General features: G+C 42.4%; 1 pseudogene; it reads right to left on the reverse strand.

Moving 5' to 3' along the window:
* Positions 1 to 14,173: 14,173 nt before the first annotated feature.
* LOC137502362 (zinc finger protein 567-like) lies at positions 14,174 to 19,206 on the reverse strand (annotated as a pseudogene).
* Between the last annotated feature and the right edge of the window lie 2,352 nt (positions 19,207 to 21,558).

Genomic DNA, 21,558 nt, shown 5'->3' on the forward strand with positions numbered 1-21,558 from the left:
ACATACGGGAATAAAACGTCACCAAATTTAAATATAAACCAACTATCACGTACCTGTGATTATCAATGGTAAAATCGAATAGCAGTTAGCGTGAAAGGTCCAGGCTTGAACACATTGAATGAATATTTGAGGCATAAAAATGCCACACCGAACATAGCGGCAGCCATTGTTAGTATCTGCCCCACATAGAACAGCAAAAGAACTCCACAGAGTAAAAATTATCGCTCAGCAAAACGAACGACCTCACAGATAAAAACATAGCGTGTGCTGCTCCCTACTGGACGTCATTAGACTGACACATGTAAACATTGAAAGACAAAACTGAAGGAAGCCATTCACATAATTAAATGTCAAATCGTGGAACATGCGATAAGCATGGTTCAATATTCATACACGAAAGCAAAGATCTACTTCCAATGTTGTTTTCACACAATTACAATTTTAAAGATATTTCTACAAATCGAACATCTAATCAGCCATACTCCACAGTAAGTAGTTAGAAGGGCATTAAAGGGAACTTATTGAACAAACAAATTTTCTGGCACAAAAAACTCCATGACACTTCTCAAGAGAGAAATCAAAATGTTATGTAATAATAACAGTAAGGTTACTGAGCCACACATCCCGGTTGTTGTTTAAGGAAAGACCTGTTAGAAAAACGTGGCACTATATACATGAGAAAAGTGCGGCCTGAATCGTGTGTTAGTGGACTGGTAACATGGATGATTTTACCACTGAGAAAATGTACTACTTTCTTTGCAGCAATAGCGCATCGGTACATTTTTGTGTTCCCACTTCAATTTTCCAGTAGTGGACTGGTGAAAGTAATATACAACGTTGTAGAAATTAAGGCAAAATGACGTAGAAAATACGACGTTGGAGTTTTTCCGAGTAATCTAATTCAGATATATACTGCGCATTTTTGACGATACTTACTGGGTAGCATGGCATACGTCTATGTCGAAATGATGAAGATAAATAAGGACGAAGGAATGGGTAAAAACTCAAATTTAGAAATAAAAGAGAATAAAAGTTAAAATTGGTTTAATGGCACCAAGTTAATCACAATAAAAATATTGTTATTTTTGTTGCTGATATGGTCATCTAATATTAGTTAACAATTACTCTACTCATTGAACACACCTGAATGCTTCATACTTCCAGCTCTGATTCCTTTGTCAAGCGTTAAGTACTACACCCTCATTGGAAATACAAAAATATTTATTTAATTTTAATCAATTTATTACATTATTACAAGAACGATAACTTATTTACACAGAGGCTAATGGCCTAATGAACACTATTCAATATCACAGGAATGGTAAAAGTGTGTAACATATTGCATTTATTAACAGGTGAAACATTGCATGAATGTTGTTAAAACATCCAAGCCAGACTGAATCCTGGTAGAAAGTGGTCTGGGGACATGTCCCGCACTAGCCACACGCTACCTCTCAGTAATGACAAATGATAATACTTACTCAAGAACACATAAAAACCTGCCCTGGGGTTAAAATAATAAACATCAGGACGATGTGTTTGGACTTATACCTTACAAGGGCATACTGGTCATCATCACTGGTGTCTGTGAACAATCCTATAAACCTCGTTAGAGTGCGCTACATATGGTGAATTATTCATTTATCATCATTACTAACCTCAACAGGCTTCAATAAATCATCCCAGATTCATATTACTAGCCTCACATCAAAGACTCACTAACATCATCCCAGATTCATATTACTAGCCTCACATCAAGGACCCACTAGCATCATCCCAGATTCATATTACTAGCCTCACATCAAGGACTCACTAACATCAACGCAGATTCATATTACTAGCCTCACATCAAGGACTCACTAACATCATCGCAGATTCATACTACTAGCCGCACATCAACGACTCACTAACAACATCGCAGATTCGTACTACTAGCCTCACATCAAGGACTCACTAACATCATCCCAGATTCATACTACTAACCGCACATCAAGGACTCACTAACAACATCGCAGATACATATTACTAGCCTCACATCAAGGACTCACAAACATCAAAGTAGATTCATATTACTAGCCTCACATCAAGGACTCACAAACATCAAATTAGATTCATATTACTAGCCCCTTATCAAGTGCTCACTAACATCATCGCAGATTCATATTACTAGCCCCACATCAAGAAATCACTAACAACATCGCAGATACATATTACTAGCCTCACATCAAGGACTCACAAACATCAAAGTAGATTCATATTACTAGCCTCACATCAAGGACTCACAAACATCAAAGTAGATTCATATTACTAGCCTCACATCGAGGACTCACAAACATCATCGCAGATTCATATTACTAGCCCCACATCAAGTGCTCACTAACATCAAAGTAGATTCATATTACTAGCCTCACACCAAGGCCTCACTAATGTGTGTAATTTGCACAGTTACAGTTTATGATGAGTAGACATCCTATTTGTATGCAAATGCCGATATGTAGAAATCCAAAACCGATCAGGAAGTGCACTTGAAGGCGATGTGCGACCAATTAATGAGATCAATAATGCATGTATATACATACTGGAATATATTCGAGATCATGCGTACATTTCAAATTTCGTATTTATTGTGCATGTTTTCCTTTTCTATTATGCATATTTTAATCTGTTTTAAAGCAATCTTAAAATAAGATTGAATAGTTAATACCGTGAACACTTTCGTCAATGAAACAGTTGAAAGGGAACAGGCACCTATCAAGAAACACTTTCAAATCATACCAGAATCAGTCAAGAAGCTAAAAGCAAGTGGATTGAGTCTTGGAGAAAGTGAAGTGTGAAATGAAAGGTTTTTTTTGCTAGTTGTTTTACGTCGCGCCGACGCAGATAGGTCTTACGGCGACGATGGGACAGGAAAGGGCTAGGAGTGGGAAGGAAGCGGCGGTGGCCTTAATGAAGGTACAACCCCAGCATTTGCCTGGTGTGAAAATGGGAAACCACGGAAAACCATTTTCAGGGCTGCCGACAGTGGGGTTCGAACCTACTATCTCTCGAATACTGGATACGGGCCGCACTTAAGCGACTGCAGCTATCGAGCTCAGTAATGAAAGGTTTCCCAGTAAATCTCGGATAAAGAGGATCTACCGGAATGTTTAACAACCTACATTCGCTTCTCCTGTCACATCAGTAGTATAAGTGGATGGTTCGGGCGCCACCGCCACCTCCACCTCCACACTCTCTCGGGAGAGGCCTCCGCCGAATTGATTGTGCTGGCTAAGAGCGCGAGCCTAACCTCACATCCGCCATCTCGGAGGGGCTTAACCTAACTGTTTGCGCGTAACAGAACTAGCCTAACCTCATGGAGGGGCCTAACCTCAGTTTGACGGTCGGATGCCCTTCCTGACGCCTAAGAGTACGAGCTTAATCTTACATCCGCTATATTGGAGGGGCTTAACCAAACCTTTCACTCACAAGACTGCAAGCCTAACCTTAAGGAAGAGCCTAACCACAGTTTTAGGTCGTATGTCCTTCCCGACGCCAATTGCATAAGATGGCGGCTGTACATGTCTCCTTATGAGACGCCTTAAGGGTGCTTGCACAAGATGGTGGTTGCAAGATGGCTGCTATACACAGCTCCTTGAGACGCCCTAGGGACGCTTGCGCAAGACGGCGGCTATCTAATTCCACAAGATGGCGCTATAGATAGCTTCTTATGAGACGGCTTAAGGGCGCTTGCACAAGATAGCTGTTGCTCTTATGAGACTCGCTAGGCATGCTTGCGCTAGATGGTGGCCGCAAGATGGCAGCCATGAGACGGCCTAGCGACCCTTGCGCAAGATGGCGACTATACATAGCTTCTTATAAGACGGCTTAAGGACGCTTGCACAAGATGGCTGCTGCTCTTATGAGACGCCCTAGGAATTATTGCGCAATATGGCGGCCATCTAATTCTACAAGATGGCGACTATACACAGCTTCTTATGAGACGGCCTAAGGGTGCTTCCAAAATATGGATGCTGCTCTTAAAAGACACCATAGGGATGAGTGCGCAAGATGGCGGCTATACACAGGCTCTTATGAAGAAAGCAAGCTTAGAGGATACTGCGCAGGATGGCGGCTTCTGTCATGCATGCGGTGGAGAGCAATTTGAAATTTCACGTGCTATTGTTTGCAAACAAAGCTACGGGCTTTTTGACAGCGGCCATCTTTAATCAACAAAGCATCGTGCTGCCATTTTTAGCTACTACCTTTGAAATGTGGTGGCGGGCAATTTAAAAATTCCACGTGTTATTTGACAGCTGCCATCTTTAGTCAACAGAGCACCGTGCTGCCATCCTTAGCTCCTACCTTAGATACGTGGTGGCGGGCAATTTGAAAAATTCCACGTGCTTTATTGATAGCGGCTATCTTCAATGAACAGAGCATCATGCTGCTATCATAATGCATGTTTAGACTTGCAGATCAGAAAAGAAGTGATTGAACCATAACAAGACTAGAATCGAACACTGTAGTCGATGTCGTTAACCTCAACATGCGTTCAGAACATTGTTTGACGTGTTCAGATTACTAAATAAGTTATTAAAACATAACAAGACTAGAAACGAACACTGTACTCGATGTCGGTACTTTCAACATGTGTTCAGAACATGTCAGGGGATACCTTTGTTCTAAGAAGATCAGATCAGAAAAGAAGTGATTGAAACATAACAAGACTAGAATCGAACACTGTACTCGATGTCGTTAACTTCAACATGTGATCACGATATACGATGACGTTACTTACAACATGTGTCCAGAACAAGTCAGGGATCCGAACACAGAAAAAATAATAAGACTACAATTCTGAAGAGCTTGTGCAAAATAGCGGCTGTTATAACGTCCTCCTCCTCTTCCGCTCGGTTAAGGCATATCTCTATCGAACATAAAACACGATCTTATGAATAAGGCAGTCCACATACTGCGTAGCCGATTTGCTCGGTAAACGATAATATGAATACAACAAAAGTACAACTTCAAATGATTGCCTTCTATAAGTTGTCTTGTGCAAAAATAAAAGAACTATAGAAAAAACCATCCTGCGTAGCCAATTCTCTCGGTAAACGATAATATGAATATATCAAACGTATTACTTCAAATGGTTTGCTTTCTATCATTTGTCTTGTGCGAAAATCAAAAGGTACAAAACAAAAACCATACTGCGTAGTCAACTCGCTCGGTAAACGGTAATATGAATATCTCAAACGTACAACTTCAAATGATTAGCCTTCTATCATTAGTCTTATGTGAAAATAAAAAAATAGAGAACAAAAACCATATTGCGTAGCCAACTCGCTCGGTAAATGATAATCTGAATTAGTTGCAATATAAAAACATAGATTCAAACCCTGTTCTCTTATCGCAAACACGGAAAGTGAAATTAAGCAGAACGCCTAGTGCTATATGAAATACATTGGTTATATTTAAGCCCCCCTAGCAGTCGAACAAGTCATCGCATAAACACGTAACATGAAATATCAGTTCGGAAACATAATGTTTCAATCTGTTGGCATGGGTTACAAGCATTTAGCTCATGCGGAAAATAAAATTGAGCGGAATGCTAGTGGTATAAGTAATACACTGCTCTCATTTAAGTCCGTAGTAGTTGAACAAGTTATCGAATAAACATGTAACACGAAATATCAGTTCGGAAACATCTTGTTTCAATCTGTTGGCATGGGTTACAAGCATATAGCTTGTGCAGAAGAGGGCTACTATGCAAGATAATTGCAAAATGTTGAACCGAACAATAATTGTGCTACACACATAATAGAGAATAGGACCTAAGTGTTCCATTTTATTAGAAGGGCAAAAGGATGAAATGACTCTTCCTGCTCCTCTATCCGCGTCCGCCTCTTTCTCCTCTTCCTGACCACGTCCACGTCCACCTCCTTCTCCTCTACCACATCACTACGCCCTCCTCCTCCTAGAAGGAGTTAGCTGAAGTTGGTACATTTTTAACAGCAGCAACACCCTTATCGAATGTTATCAGAATGAACGCTCCTACTTTGTTAAGTGTAGCAAATTAATTTCTATTGGTCAATGGTTTTGTGTTCAAAATCGAAGAAATTCATGCCGCACATAACAGGGAATGGAACCCAAGGGTCACGTATTAGCAGAATTACCTTATAAAGAACAAAATTCCCGACCTATTAGTGGAGCAATAAGTTGCGTTTTTTAACAGAAAGCAGTATCTGCATGATAGTTTTAGTGTTTGGAACACTGAACTTTTCAAGATGGCAGCAATGAGGTTAGCGATGTTGTGTTGTTGGATTTTAAATTCCGCGCTACAACATGCAAAAGGTGGCAGCCTTGATGTTAAGCGCTGTGAAGATGGCAGCAGTGAGGTTAGCGATCCTCTGTTGTCCTTAAAAGTGAGGTTTGGGTCCATCAACATGACAGCTGTCAAAAAAGCCCGTGGCTTTGTTTACAAACAAGAGCACGTGGTCGTGGCGTCACGGTCACGTGGTATGCTGCGTCAGCATGCGAAGTTCAAAATCCACAGCCACGTAGTTAGAACTCGTCAAAAGCACGTAGATTTTAAATTTCGTGTCTACGTCATACAAGGCAAATTATAGAAGGCTAATCATTTGAAGTTGTACGGTTGATATATTCATATTATCGTTTACCGAGCGAGTTGGCTACGCAGTGTGGTTTTTGTTCTGTACTTTTTGATTTTAGCACAAGACAAATGATAGAAAGCAAATCATTTGAAGTAGTACGTTTGATATATTCATATTATCGTTTCCCGAGTAAGTAGGCTACGCATGATGGTTTTCCTGTAGCTTTTGATTTTCGCACAAGACAAATGATAGAAGGCAAATCATATGAAGTTGTACTTTTGTTGTATTCATATTATATTTTACCGGGAAATTTGGCTACGCAGTATGTACACTGCCTTATGCATCAGATCGCGTTGAATGTTCGATAGAGATATGCATTAACCGAGCGGATGAGGCGTAGGACGTTATAACAGCCGTTATCTTGCACAAGCTGTTCAGAATGCTAATCTTCTTATTTTTTCTCTGTTCGGATCCTTCTTCTTAGAACAAAGGTATCCCATGACATGTTCTGAACACATGTTGTAAGTAACGTCATCGTGTATCGAGATCTATTCTAGTCTTGTTATGTTTTAATCCCTTATTTAGTGTTCTGAACACATTAATCAATGTTCTGATCACAGGTTGAAAATAAAGACATCGAGTACAGAGTTCGAATCTAGCCTTGATAAGTTTCAATCACTTCTTTTGTGATCTGCAAGTCTAAACATGCATTATGATGTTATCGTTGCAACACGTGCACACTCTTGCCTTCGCAATGCAGATTTAAACTTGTTCGATGGAGACATAAAGCTATGTCTTGACAGAGGAGGAGAACAGCCTATTTATAGCCGCCATTGTGTAAAGATGGACGTAGACAGCTGCCATAAAAGCACGTAGAATATTTCAAATTACCCGCCATCACATTTCAAAGGTATGAGGTTCAGTGCTATAAATATAGCAGCACGATGACCTGTTGATGAAAGATGGGAGCTGTCAAAAAAGCATGTGAAATTTTTCGAATTTACACTCCACCACGATGAGGTTAAGTGCCGTAAAGATAGCAGCAGGATGCGTTGTTTCAAGATGGCGATGACAGCTGACAAAACCACGTAGAATTTTTCAAATTGCCCGCCACCACATTCCAAAGGTAGTACCTAAAGATAGCACCATGATGCTCTGATGATTAAAGAAAGCCGCTATCAATAAGGCACGTGGAGTTTTTCCAACTGCCCACTACCACGTACCTAAGGTAACAGCTAAAGATGGCAGCACGGTGTTCTGTTGATTAAAGATGGCAGCTGTCAAAAAGACGCGGAATTTTTCAAATTGCCCGCCACCACATTTCAAAGGTAGCAGCTAAAGATAGCAGAACGATGCTTTGTTGATGAAAGATGGCCGCTGTCAAAAATTCCTTAGCTTTGTTTACAAACAAGAGCACGTGGAATTTCAAATTGCTCTCCACTGCTTGCATAACAGCAGCCGCCTTTCTGCGCAGTAGCCTCTAAGCTTGCTTTCTTCATAAGAGCCTGTGTATAGCCGCCATCTTGCGCAAGCATCCCTATGGTGTCTCTTAAGAGCAGCATCCATATTTTGGAAGCACTCCTAGGCCGTCTCATAAGAAGCTGTGTATAGTCGCCATCTTGTAGAATTAGATAGCCGCCATCTTGCGCAAGTTTCCATAGGGTGTCTCATAAGAGCAGCAGCCACCTTGTGCAAGCGCCCTTAAGCCATCTCATCAGGAACTATAAATAGTCGCCATTTTGCGGCCGCCATCTTGCGCAAGCTTCCGTAGGGAGTCTCATAAGATCCTATGTATAGCAGCTATCTTGCGCAAGCACCCTTAATCCGTCTCACACAAAGCTATGTATAGCCCCATCTTGTGGAATTAGATAGCCGCCATCTTGCGCAAGCGTCCCTAGGGCATCTCATAAGGAGCTGTGTATAGCAGCCATCTTGTGGAATTAGATTGCCGCCATTTTGCGCAACCATCGCTAGGGCGCCTCATAAGGAGCTGTGTATAGCAGCCATCTTGCAGCCACTATCTTGTGCAAGCACCCTTAAGGCGTCTCGTAAGGAGACATGTACAGTCGCCATCTTGTGCAATTCGCGTCAATAGTTAGATTAAGAGGCCCCTCCAAGATAGCGGATGTGAGGTTAAGCTCGCTCTCTTAGGCGTCAGGAAGGGCATCCGGCCATGAAACTGACGTTAGGGCCCTCCATGAGGTTAGGCTAGCTCTGTTACGCATAAAAGTTAGGGTAAGCCCCTCCAAAATGGCGGATGTGAGGTTAGGCTCGCACTCTTAGGCGTCAGGAAGGGCATCCAGCCGCAAAACTGAGGTTATGCTCCTCCATAAGGTTAGTCTAGCTCCCTTACGCATGAAAAGTTAGGTTAGCCCCTCCGAGATGGCTAATCTGGGGTTAGCTCGCGCTCTTAGCGAGCACAGTCAATTCGGCGGAGGCCTCTCTCGAGAGCGTGTGGAGGTGGAGGTGGCGGAGGCCTCTGTGGAGAGCCTGTGGAGGTGGAGGATGCCTCTGCGGAGGGCCTGCTGTGGCGGTGGCGCCCGAAACATCCACTTATACTACTGATGTGACAGGAGAGTACTTGAATTCGGAAGCGAATGTAGGTTGTTAAACATTCTGGTAGATCCTCTTTATCCGAGATTTACTGGGAAAACTTTCATTTCACACTTCACGTTCTCCAAGACTCAAACCACTTGCTTTTAGCTTCGTCACTGATTGTGGTATGATTTGAAAGTGTTTCTTGATAGGTGCCTGTTCCCTTTCAACGGTTTCATTGACGAAAGTGTTCACGGTATTAACTATTCAATATTTTTAAAAATTGCTTTAAAACAGATTAAAATATGCATAACAGAAAACGAAAACATGCACAATAAATACGAAATTTGAAATGTACGCATGATCTCAAATATATTCCAAAATGTATATACATGCATTATTGATCTCATTAATTGGTCGCACTTCGCCTTCAAACTCACTTCCTTATCGGTTTTGGAGCTCTACATGTCGGCATTTGCATACAAATCCGATGTCTACTCATCATCAACTGTAACTGTGTAGGATGCATATGTTAGTGAGTCCTTCATGTGAGGCTGGTAATATGAATCTACTTTGATGTTAGTGAGTCCTTGATGTGCGGCTAGTAATATGAATTTGTGATGATGTATTGATCCCTGTTGAGGTTAGTAGTGATGAAATTGCAGATCAACTCGTACACAGTCTAGATGCAGCCAAGAGGGACTGCACAAGATCAAGCCTGAAGCATGGTCTCTTGTATGGAAAATTTGAGATGGAAAAACAACTGCACCGATGACGTCATATGTGGTTCACATGTCGGGTTGGCGTTGCGTCGTGATCCGCGGCTACAAGTCACCTGCTCGGTGGGGAACGCGAATAAACTCGCTGAATTAAATTATTCCTCTCTCAGTTACCCGCTTGCAGAGTTTCATTTCTTTTTCAGCAGCGTATTCTGGATGATTCTGTCCTATGATGTGGATTTTTTTAACTATGTTCTTCAAATTGCAACGTGTAACCCACGAGTTGCATCATAAAGAACGCAACTTACGTCCGTATAAGAACGTCCTCGAGCCCAGTAGCCTCGCGCTGAAGCTTTAGCTGATCACCTAATCGTCCTTTGGATGAAACAATATCGCTGTAGAAGGTATTTCTGGAGATCATGGTACTGAACAGATCTCTCGGATGACACTTTGGAACTGTGACCTTCAGTTCTTGGGTTCTTTCTTCACGACCTGAATGCGTGTTTGCTGCGAGTTACACAACATATATTATCGCACGCATGTGTTCTGTAATAGAGGCACAATTCATAATTTTCTTCCAAACTGCAGAGACCCGGGTTCTATTCAATTTCTCTTCTTACGTCTTTCCGCTAAAATGCCTAAATGGAATCAACGGTCCCCACCGTGGGAGGAAGACGATTTGCGGGTCATGGTAAACGAATTGTTGAAATTTAGTGGAGAGGATGGTGATCATAGTGAAGTGGAGTTCGTAAGTGACAAGTACTGCAGGCTCGAATGTACAGGGTTCGGGCCTAGCTGATGCGAATATTTAGCAGTCACAAAATCAAGACCGGGTCCGGACATATAAACGAAATAAAGATTCTTATGGGCATACTGTTGCCGCAAGAGATCGAACAGAAAACTGAATAATGGCATTATATTTCTCACAGTTGCTTGTTGATAACTGCTATTTCCTATCAGCTTATGACACAGAAGGGATTTTGTCCTCTCCAGGCTGAGTGGTTGAGACGATTGAGGCTTTGGCCGCCCTTCTGATCCTATCTTGGCAGGATCCATCCTCGCTCAGTCCGGTGGTCATTGAAGGTGGTCGAATGCACCAATATAACATGCGACCAAAGACGGTCGTGAAGGCAAACGCGTACTCAGTAATGCTACAACATGTTCAGAGAATCATGTAACTTAACCACTTATGTGGGGACCTCGGTACACACCGGCTCACTCCCAGGTCGGGAATGAATTCCCTGATAGAAGAAATTATTTAAGTACTTGCTTTTAAACAATCTTATACTAAAATGAACAATATACGGGCCACAAGAGAAATATTTAATTGAATACAGTGTATTTAGCTTTTGAATAATCCTTCTGTTTTTCAATACTCTGGGCAAGAAGGTACAAAGTGCTTTCACACTGTGATACCAAGTTCGTTTCTTCCCAATAGCAAAGCTCTGACTTTCGATTATGTATTATGTTATTATTCGGTTATACAGTAACTTATACCTAAATATTTTACGTAGTTTTCTAACAATCTCTGCCTGGAAATAAACTTTCATATGTATGTAAATTCTAGACTAACAAGGTTTTCAATTAATTAAAAGATTTAAAATGGAATAAATAATACTCAGGTAAGTTTCTGTTATGATCGTTAGCGCTTCTGAGGCAGCCAGTTTATAGACCTGCAATTCATAATTGTCACTAATTGCGCTACACTACAAGTTTTCGGAGACGCCGAGGTGCCAGAATCTAGTCCCGCAGGAGTTCCTTTGCATGCCAGTAAATCTACCGACACGAGACTGATTTATTAGACCACCGTCAAATACCACCCGACTGAGCAAGGAACGAACCTGACAAGTTCGGACCAGAAGGGTGGCCAGCGTCTCAACCGTCTGAGCCACTCAGCCTGGCGAGGAAAAATATCTTCTGTGTCATCAGCTCATAGAAAATAGGAGTAGCCAATAAGCGTTTGCGAGAAATAAAATGTCCTAATTTAGTTTTCAGTACAATCCCTGTGACAACTGTATGGCCATAAGAATCTTTATTTCGGTGTTATTTGTCCGGAACCGGTCTTAATATCTCCTCCTTCGTTTTTTTTACTAAACTGAGTGTGATTTTCTGCTGGGCATCTTTTGTCTGTACAGTTATGTTCTGTCATTCCTCTTCATCAAAAAATTGAAATATTGCGCTCGGTTTTGTTTTCCCTAATGTCTCTCCCACTACATCACGATGGAATTTTGGATCTAAGCAGGATTTTCTTTAGGCCACTTTTGGTCAAGGTTGATGAATGTACACTGGTTGGACTATTATCAGTATTATCGTCACAGCTGTCCCTGTCATGGTTCCTACTTGAAATGGACCGAACACGTGTTATCTCTTCCGCGACTGCTAAACAATCGCATCGGCTTGGCTCGAACCCTGTATATTCGAGCCTGCAGTACTTGTTCCAGGTAAATTCCTGTCACCTGGAAATTATACTTCGGCAAACCTTACTTCATAAAGATCACTATCCTCCCCACTAAATTTCAACAATTTCGTTTATCTTGACCCGTAAATGGCATTCCTCTGAAGGTGGGAACCGGTGATTCCTTTAAAATATTTTAGCGGAAAAGAATTAAATAGAACGCTGGTCTCTGTAGTTTGGAAGAACATCATCAAATACGTCTGTATTATGGAACACATGCGTGCGATAATAGATGTTGTGTAACTCGCAGTAAACACACACGCCAGTCGTCAAGAAAGAACCCAGGGGGTATCATGATCTACAGAAATACCTTCTACAGCAACATTATTTCATCCAAGCTTCACCGCGTGGTTATTGGGCTTTAGGTCGTTCTTGCCCAGACGTATGTGGCGTTCTTTATGATGCAAATCGTTGATCACATATTGAAATTGTGAGAGCATGGTTGAAAAAATCCCATCACAGGGCAGACTCATCCAGAATACGCTGCTGAAAAAAGAAATAAACCTCTGCAGGCAAGTATTTTTGAAGATAATTATAACCTCCGAGCAAGAGACTTGTAGCCACGGATCTCGACGCATCGCCAAATCAGCGGTTTAAGTTACATGATACTCTGAACCATTTATAGCATTACTGAGCACGCGTTTGCCTTCAAACCCATATTCGTTCGCCTGTGAGCTGTTACACTGACATTCTGGCTGTAGGGTTTGTCACAGACATTAGAAAGGTTGGCCCTTGCCTGTATGAGTTCGCATGTGAATGGTTAGATCGACATACTTCCTGAAGGATTTGCCGTAAATATTGCAGCAGAGTTGCTTTTCGCCTGTGTGAATCCAAATTTGCTCTGTATGACTGTCTTTCTGGCTGCAGAATTTGCCGGAAACATTGCAGGAGTATGGCTTCTTGCATGCATTAGTGCACTAGAGATATGCTAGGTTGGCTTTAATGATGCAGAATTTGCCACAGACATTGAAGCAGTGCTGTCTCTCGCCTGTGAGAGTCCGCATGAGGTCTGTTGAACTCCTTTATGCATGAAGGATTTGCCACAGATATTGCAAGAGCATGGCTTCGCGTCTCAAAGCGTTCGAATATGAAACGTTAGATCGCCTTTCTGCTGAAGGATTTGCCGTAAATATTGCTTCAGAGTGGCTTCTCGCCGGTTTGAGACCACATGAGTACTATTAGATTGAGTTTGACGCTGAAGGATTTGTCACGGACATTGCATCTGTGAGGATTCTCGTCAGTGTGAGTTCGCATGTGTTTCGAGAGTGCATTTCTATCGGTGAAAACTTGAATACAGAAACTGCAATAGTGTGGCTTCTCACCTGTGAGATTCTTAAAGTAATCTGTTCGACTGCCTTCCTGTCTAAGGAATTTCCCACAGGCATTGCAGCATTAGGAACTCTTGCCTGCGTGATTCCGCAAGTGAGCTGCTAGATACGCATTAATGCTGAAGTATTTCCGCTTCTGTGTGAACAGGTGAACTGTACGACTGCCTTTCTGGCTGACGATTTACCATAAAAATTGCATTAGTATGGCTTCTCGCCTGTGTGAGACCGCACGTGCACTGCTAGGACGCTTTAAACCGGGCGAGTTGGCCGTGCGCGTAGAGGCGCGCGGCTGTGAGCTTGCATCCGGGAGATAGTAGGTTCGAATCCCACTATCGGCAGCCCTGAAGATGGTTTTCCGTGGTTTCCCATTTTCACACCAGGCCAATGCTGGGGCTGTACCTCAATTAAGGCCACGGCCGCTTCCTTCCCACTCCCAGCCCTTCCCTGTCCCATCGTCGCCATAAGACCTATCTGTGTCGGTGCGACGTAAAGCAATTAGAAAAAAAAGGACGCTTTAATGCTGAAAGATTTGGCACAGACACTCTACAAGTGTGGCTTCTCGTCCGTGTGAGTCCGCACGTGAGCTGCTAAGTACGCTTTCATGCTGAATGATTTTCCACAGACATTGCAGCAGTGTAGCTTCTCGCCTGTGTGAGTCCGTATGTTTACTGCAACGGTCTCAACTACGAGTCCGCATGTGACCTGTAAGACAGGCTTTCTGGCTGAAGGACTGGCCACAGACATTGCATCAGTACGGCTTTTCGCCTTTGTGAGTCCGCATGTGGGTTGTTAGATTGCCCTTCTGACTGAAGGTCTTCCTACAGACATTGCAGCAGTATGGCTTCTCGCCTGTGTGAGTCCGTATGTGGCCTGTTAGACTGCTCTTCTGACTGAAGGTCTTCCTACAGACATTGCAGCAGTATGGCTTCTCTCCTTTGTGAGTCCGCATGTGGGCTGTCAGGTTGCTTTTCTCGCTGAAGGACTTGCTACAGATATTACAACAGTATGGCTTCTCTCCTTTGTGAGTACGCCTGTGGGCTTTTAGAATGCACTTCTTGCTGAAGGTCTTCCTACATACATTGCAACAGTATGGCTTCTCGCCTGTGTGAGTACGCATATGGTCTGTTAGACCGCTTTTCTTGCTGAAGGACTTGCTGCAGATATTGCAAAAGTATAGCTTCTCGCCTGTGTGAGTCCGCATGTGGGCTGTTAGGTTGCTTTTCTCGCTGAAGGACTTGCTACAGATATTACAACAGTTTGGTTTCTCGCCTGTGTGAGTCCGCATGTGGGAAGTTAGACTGTTTTTCTGGCGGAATGTCTTCCTACAGATATAGCATGAGTATGGCTTCTTGCCTGTATGAGTCCACATTTGGGCTGTTAGAATGTCTTCCTGGCTGAAGGACTTGCTACACACATTGCAACAGTATGGCTTCTCGCCTGTGCAAGTCCACATCTGGGCTGTTAGATTCACTTTCTGGCTGAAGGATTTTCCACAGACATTGCAACTGTGTGACTTCTGGATGAAGGATATGCCACGAGGACTGCTCCTGAAACAAGGTGCTCCACCATCCGGAGGTTGATGATCTGCGTTGCTCACCTCGGGTCCCGATCTACAGTGAAAAAATTAAAACGATGTTGCCAATAGATCAACAGTCAACTCCACTACAACTCTTACACTGGCGAAATGCTCTTACTGAAGATTCCACTGACAGATATCACATACAGAGAGCTTGTTACTCATGAACATCACAATCCTGGGGTTTAACGTCCTATGAGGTCAAATTCAGAGTGTAGTCGTCAATTCGAAAAGCTCTCACTTTTTACGAGTATGTGTTGAGTCTTTTGTCTCGAATCACGATATCACGCGCAAGAAACATCTGACGATTTAGGAACGTGTAATCTCATAGACAATTCCATTGACAGAATGCATGAGAATAAGTGGTACAGCCTGAAAGGAGAAACACAAACTCTGTAATCCGCCAAACATTTACCTATTGAAATTCGTATGTCTGTTCTCGAGCACGAAGGACAGAGTATGCTTTGGGGATTTCATCTTGTTCAAAAAGTACTCTGCGGTTTGTGGCAGGCGAGTAATAATTTTTGTAAAAGAGCCCTTGACCTTGAGGTTGTTCGAGAGAGAATCTCAATGTTGGAGATATTAATAAAGATGAGAACATGGTTTTCCGACTGTCAGCAAGATCTACTGAACAATGGGAAATCATTTATAAATATTAATAACAGTCGCGCAAACATACGCATTGTATTTGTACATTGTTACCATATCATTGCCGCATTCTCCTACGTCAGAGTGTGCAGTTAACTCTAAACACATAGCTTGGATGTGCAACCAAACACAGTCGACATACATATAGACGGACGATAGTAAGAACAAGGAAGTTCATACTTACTACCATGTACTACATCATTCTGCGTCTTAGTTACTGCCTTTAACAGCAGCATGGAAACCACAAATCCAGATAAAATCCTCAAAAGCTGAAAGATAACGTGCAGATTACAGCTTTCAGTTTCACCTCCAGATACTGCTGTGTTAGATATTATGATGGCGACAAGGAATATGGCTTTGGTAGCAGCGTTTTATAACAATTTTCTGATATAATGAAATATTTGAACCCAAATGCTGGCTGTCACGCCCTTGAGAAGAGTTCCTCTAACACTACAGCTAAAAGTAGCACAAAAACCAAGGCTTGAGCTAAAATTAAAGATTACAGGACATTGAACTGCACCGCAGTGGATATTCCTACTTTGTAAAGGAAGGAAAGAGATTCCTTTTATTTCAAAAACTTCAAGGACAAAGTGATTACTTTTAGTGGAATGATAACATCGTTGGGCAGCATCCTAGTTTGTGCATGTCTCCCCACCGCAGAGTAGTTCGAGATATTCTAGGAAAGAAGAGCCAGAAATACAAATTTCTTGGTTAAGGGTGAGATTCCCTTAAGCAGGCACGTAGGAAAAGGCGATCACGCAGGCCAAAATACATCGTAAGATGAAGTGATATTTCCCAATTCACATGGGCCGGTGGAAAGCATGACTTCCTCACAAGTAAAGTAGTAGGAGGCTCGACCACGTGGACAAATGAAACGGGGTCATTGATTCCAGATACGACAGACTAGACCACTTGAACACCACACAAAATATTAATATTGCCACCACAAGGCAAGAGCGGGCAGAGAATACGACAGTGGTTTGAATGTCATACATATTGTTGCATATCATACCAAGCAAAAGGTACAATATTCTGTGGCAATTCTTCTTTACGTGATTATGTGATTTTTGTGACAAGTGAATTATCAGGTTCTCAATTAGTTTTTCATTCTGTATTGATGAATATACTCCAAGAACTATACTGAAATTCAAGTCACGAGCTTAGGAAAAGTATCCTTCCGCATGTGAGCACGTCCCCTGTTCCCCCTTCCCGTCTCGTCTCCGTTCTCCATCTCCGCCACAACCAGGTTATCATTAACGCCGTGCGTCCATCTGACAAGTACAGTACTTCATTCTGAAATAGTGAAGCATCAAACGAAATCACTTCCTTTCACACAGCTGTCCATTGATTACGTCCCATACCTATTTATTCCTTTACTGACCATGTAAAATCTAGAGATTACTGACGAATACCGAGGCAAGAGAAGCAAGGTTTATTTTTATTTCATAATGCAATTTGTGTGAGGCATTGGAGACTGTCCGTGTCAGTTTCTCACAGTGAGTGGGATTGCAAAATACAATGTTTGAAATATTGTAGTCTCGTCATTCGGAACCCATGATCCTCTCATGACAACATTTCTGCAGGTAGAGGGCGATTACGAATATAAAGTACACATTATTATTATTATTATTATTATTATTATTATTATTATTATTATTATTATTATTATTACCATCGAATACGCCAAGGATCATATTCCCATACCGTGTTAAGGCCCTTCCTGTTTTATTTACGGCGAGTGCTGAGCTGACACATCGATCTTTCGCTGGAGACTTGGATTTTCCGTAGAGTTTAAATTCCAAGTAGCGGCGTAAACACTGTACACAAAAACGCCGATCAGCTGCGCGGTCTTCTTCACGTCTTCCACAGTCCACAGTGGATTCTAATCTCGTAGGCTACTGTAAACGTGTAAAACAATTTGGTTTAGATTTTCTACTTTATTTTTCTCCACTTTTGTTAGCTTTAAAGTATTTCACAGGGGACTCAAGCGTCACAGCATCACACACGCCTTGCTCACAGCTGGCAGCCATTATGAATACTGAACAGTGAACACGCTGTTGCAGCCAGTATTGCCAACAGTTTTCTTGGATCCATCTTCAACATCACACATATTATGCAAACTTATGAGCAGTGGAATGAACTCGAACAAAGTTACTAAGTACACAGTGCAATAAGATATCAATATCATATTAAATAATTATTATTTTGCTACATACACCACTGAGAACAATAACTATTCATAGCCATCTACGTATGAAACACAAGAGTTGGTAACGAACCCGAATAACATACAACCTGTAATATATTTTCCATATTTATGCAGGGCAAAATTTTTAATTCATCAAGTCAGTTCACCAGAATATCTAACCAAACTGAAGAAAGCTCCTGACTTCAGGAACAAGTAACAAATCTAGGGAACTATTTGGCGCTGCGGAAGCCTTTTCACCGACCAGAAGTCTAACTAACATCAAAGGGACCACTTTCGATACGGAACAGTTGGCAGAAGAGGTACTCTACCTTTATGGATGTTGATGCAGAAAGTAGCGTAGCATTCCTCCTCCAGAGGAGCGGATGCAAAAGACGTCTGTTCTCCATCTCCGGAGCGGCGTAACTACCTGCTGTCATTAGCTCTAAAATGTTTCCTAACAAGCTGCCCGTAAAATAACACCATCACATCATTATGGCAAAGTCTCATGGAATCGGAAACAAAGGTTAGGGCGTCCCCTGGAAGGGGCGCGCGTTGGCAGAGCCCAGTCAGCGTGAAAGGTATGCAAGGGTTACCATCGCACGGGCTGTGACGGCTAAACAAGCGAATTATCCCATCCTGTATCGCATCACTTTACTAAGTCTGGACGAAGTAGCGAATTAGCCACAGCCCTTGAGAGAAGGCATGTAGGCATCTGTAAGGTGCAGAAGAAAAGTTGGAGTGGGGACAAGTTTATCACTTATGTGCAAAAGAACACGAAGAAGTGTGACAATCGCTTGATGTAACTCATCTACGCTGGGGACAGAAGGAAATTCCAATTTTTCAGTGCAACGCTGCATAAACTGGGCTGAGCACGGAAACCTGATGGACACGTCGGATGGATAAAGGAATACCACACAGCCCATGGAATACTTGGGTATGGACAGAAGAACGACGACGGCCAAAAAGTTCCCAATTAAGCAGAAACTAACCATCGCGAACAAATAGTACAAAAGCGCGATATTCATCTTGTCACGTACTGCAATGACTACATCCTTGTGAGATGAAGGAATCTCAAAGATGTTCTAGAGACAACAGTTGTTCCTTACGGAACCGTTATAATGCAACATCGACCAGTCACCTGTAAGCTGCGGGTAAAGTCACCATGATCCCAAAAATTCGCAGGAAATGGACCAAACAATCAAATAGTGGCGCCTGAAGGAGGAGGTGGATGTTGTTGCGAAAGTTACAGTGCCACAAATGACCATAGTTGAAGTGAGCCGGACTAAACTGAAAGACACCGCATGCTCTGTTCTTGGAACAACTAAGTCAGGGCGACGACGACGAAGGTTTAACTATGACACGTGGCTTCGGAATGACGATGTTAAGGATGCAGTACTGTTGAAGGAACAGCTGTACCACGCGGTTCTTACCCGTTGGAATGCCTACACAGCAGCCAAAAGTAATGTGAAGGAGGTTAGTGCCATAGCAAGAGCACACCGGTATGCAGGTGAAATCTGGTACGCCAGAAGACGAGCGGGATATTTAAAGGCTAGACAAATCAAGGCAACGAAAAACGGAAGCCAACGTTTTTACAGCTTCAAAGAGGAAACAGATGATTTGCTACTCGAATGGAAGGAAGTGCGAGAACGCTGGCGGAACTACTTTGACAAAATTTCCATCTTGGAATTTCAGTATCTACCTATCCAATACACCTCTGCTGTTGAAGGTCCAACGAAGGATAATGTCATCACTGAGGTCCAGGCTATGCTGAAGAAAATGAAACCAGGTAAAGCCACTGGCACCGATGATCTTCCGGCAGAGTTTTGTTTCTCTCAACTACGGGATGCAGAGTGTGGCTAGAATGAGCTTTTCAACCTGATCATCAAAGAAGGTCGAAAACCAACAGATGGGTAACGGAATATCGATTCAGAAATAAGTGAAATCCTGCCAATTCTTCTAATCGCCGCCCGATCAGACTTGTGAGCCACGCAATGACAGTTTTCGAACAAATCCTCGACAAAAGGATTGGCGATTTAGCCAAACTCAACACGAGCCAAGCTAGATTGGTGTAAAATTTTGGCACAACAGGAGCAATCCACGCTGCAAGGCTCTTAGTTGTTAGACATAATGAAAAGAATAATAACAATCATCTCGACTTTCTGGACCTTGAGAAGTCCTTCATCAGGTACCTCATGACCTTACCTGGTGAGCGCTACAAGAATATGGCATTCCAGAGCACATTATTAAGGGGGCACAATTGCTCTATATAGAACCAAGGAGTTACGTTCAAGCTGCCGCAGGAGCGTCTGATGACTTCCATAGAACGGTAGGAGTCCACCAAGGCCGTGCCTTATCATCACTGCTGTTCATTCTTGTGATGGACACCGTTACATCAGACCTGCACAAGCCAACACCATGGACACTTCTCTAAGTTAATGGCGCCATTTTGTCTGCAGAGAATAAGTTTGATATCCGCGTCAAACAGAAGATTGCAATAATCGACTGGCGCAATATGTCCCGCGCCTCAACAAAAAGAAGACATAGTCGAGAAGATGAAACCGTGCGTGTTGCCGGTGAAAATACAGCACAAGTAGAGAAATTTGGATCCACAATCTTACTGATGAAGTCACCTTAAGGATATAAAAAGCCAGGCTGAAATGGAGAATAACAACGGGCGCGTTGCGACCGTCAGATGAAGGGCCATCTGAAACCTAAGATCTACAAAACTGTTATCTGCCTTGTCGTTTCCTACGGCAATAAATGCTGGCCAGCTACAAAAGAAGTAGATCGCAAATTAAGCGTCATGGATACGAAGATGCTTATTAGGAAGGCTGGCATTACTAGACTGAATCACAGTCCAAATGATGCTATTATGAAATGTTTTGTTGTTGCACCGATCCAGAAGAAAATTGAGAAAAGACATGTGCGCAGGCTTTGGAATGTGTTGCGTGCAGAGGACGATATATAGTTAAAGTCAGCGTATACACAGGAAGTCTGTGAAAAGAAGCGCAAGGCACGAACAAGACAGCAAAGGAAAGATACAGTGCACAACGACCCGAAAGCCGAGACTACATACAGACATGGCCCGAAACCTAACTGGAGACAATGAATCACGACAGCGGATCACCCACCAGGCAGAACTAACACTAAAGAAGAAGAATAACAAAAAGCAGACATGAATATTCTACTATGAAAAATGGGATATAATGGATATTTTTCACATCCTAGCATTCAACGTAATATGTTCAAATTCTCTCTCCTAAAGCCTACGTCCAATATTTATAAATGACTTAGTGTTTGAATGACAGAGTACTTTTCGATTTGATGTTTAAGCAACTATATGAAATGCATTATAAAGAAAAATGAATAACTGAACAAAATAAACATTTCAGAATGATGTGTGTTAATCGGCGTGACAGAATAGCCGTGGAGGAGTCAGTCAGTGTATTCTGGACTGAACGGAAGTTCGTCTTAGACAGCAGACAATCAGATTAATCAATCTGGTATTTTAATACG

Source organism: Anabrus simplex, chromosome 10 (genome assembly GCF_040414725.1).
Source record: "Anabrus simplex isolate iqAnaSimp1 chromosome 10, ASM4041472v1, whole genome shotgun sequence".
NCBI classification, from domain to species: domain Eukaryota; kingdom Metazoa; phylum Arthropoda; class Insecta; order Orthoptera; family Tettigoniidae; genus Anabrus; species Anabrus simplex.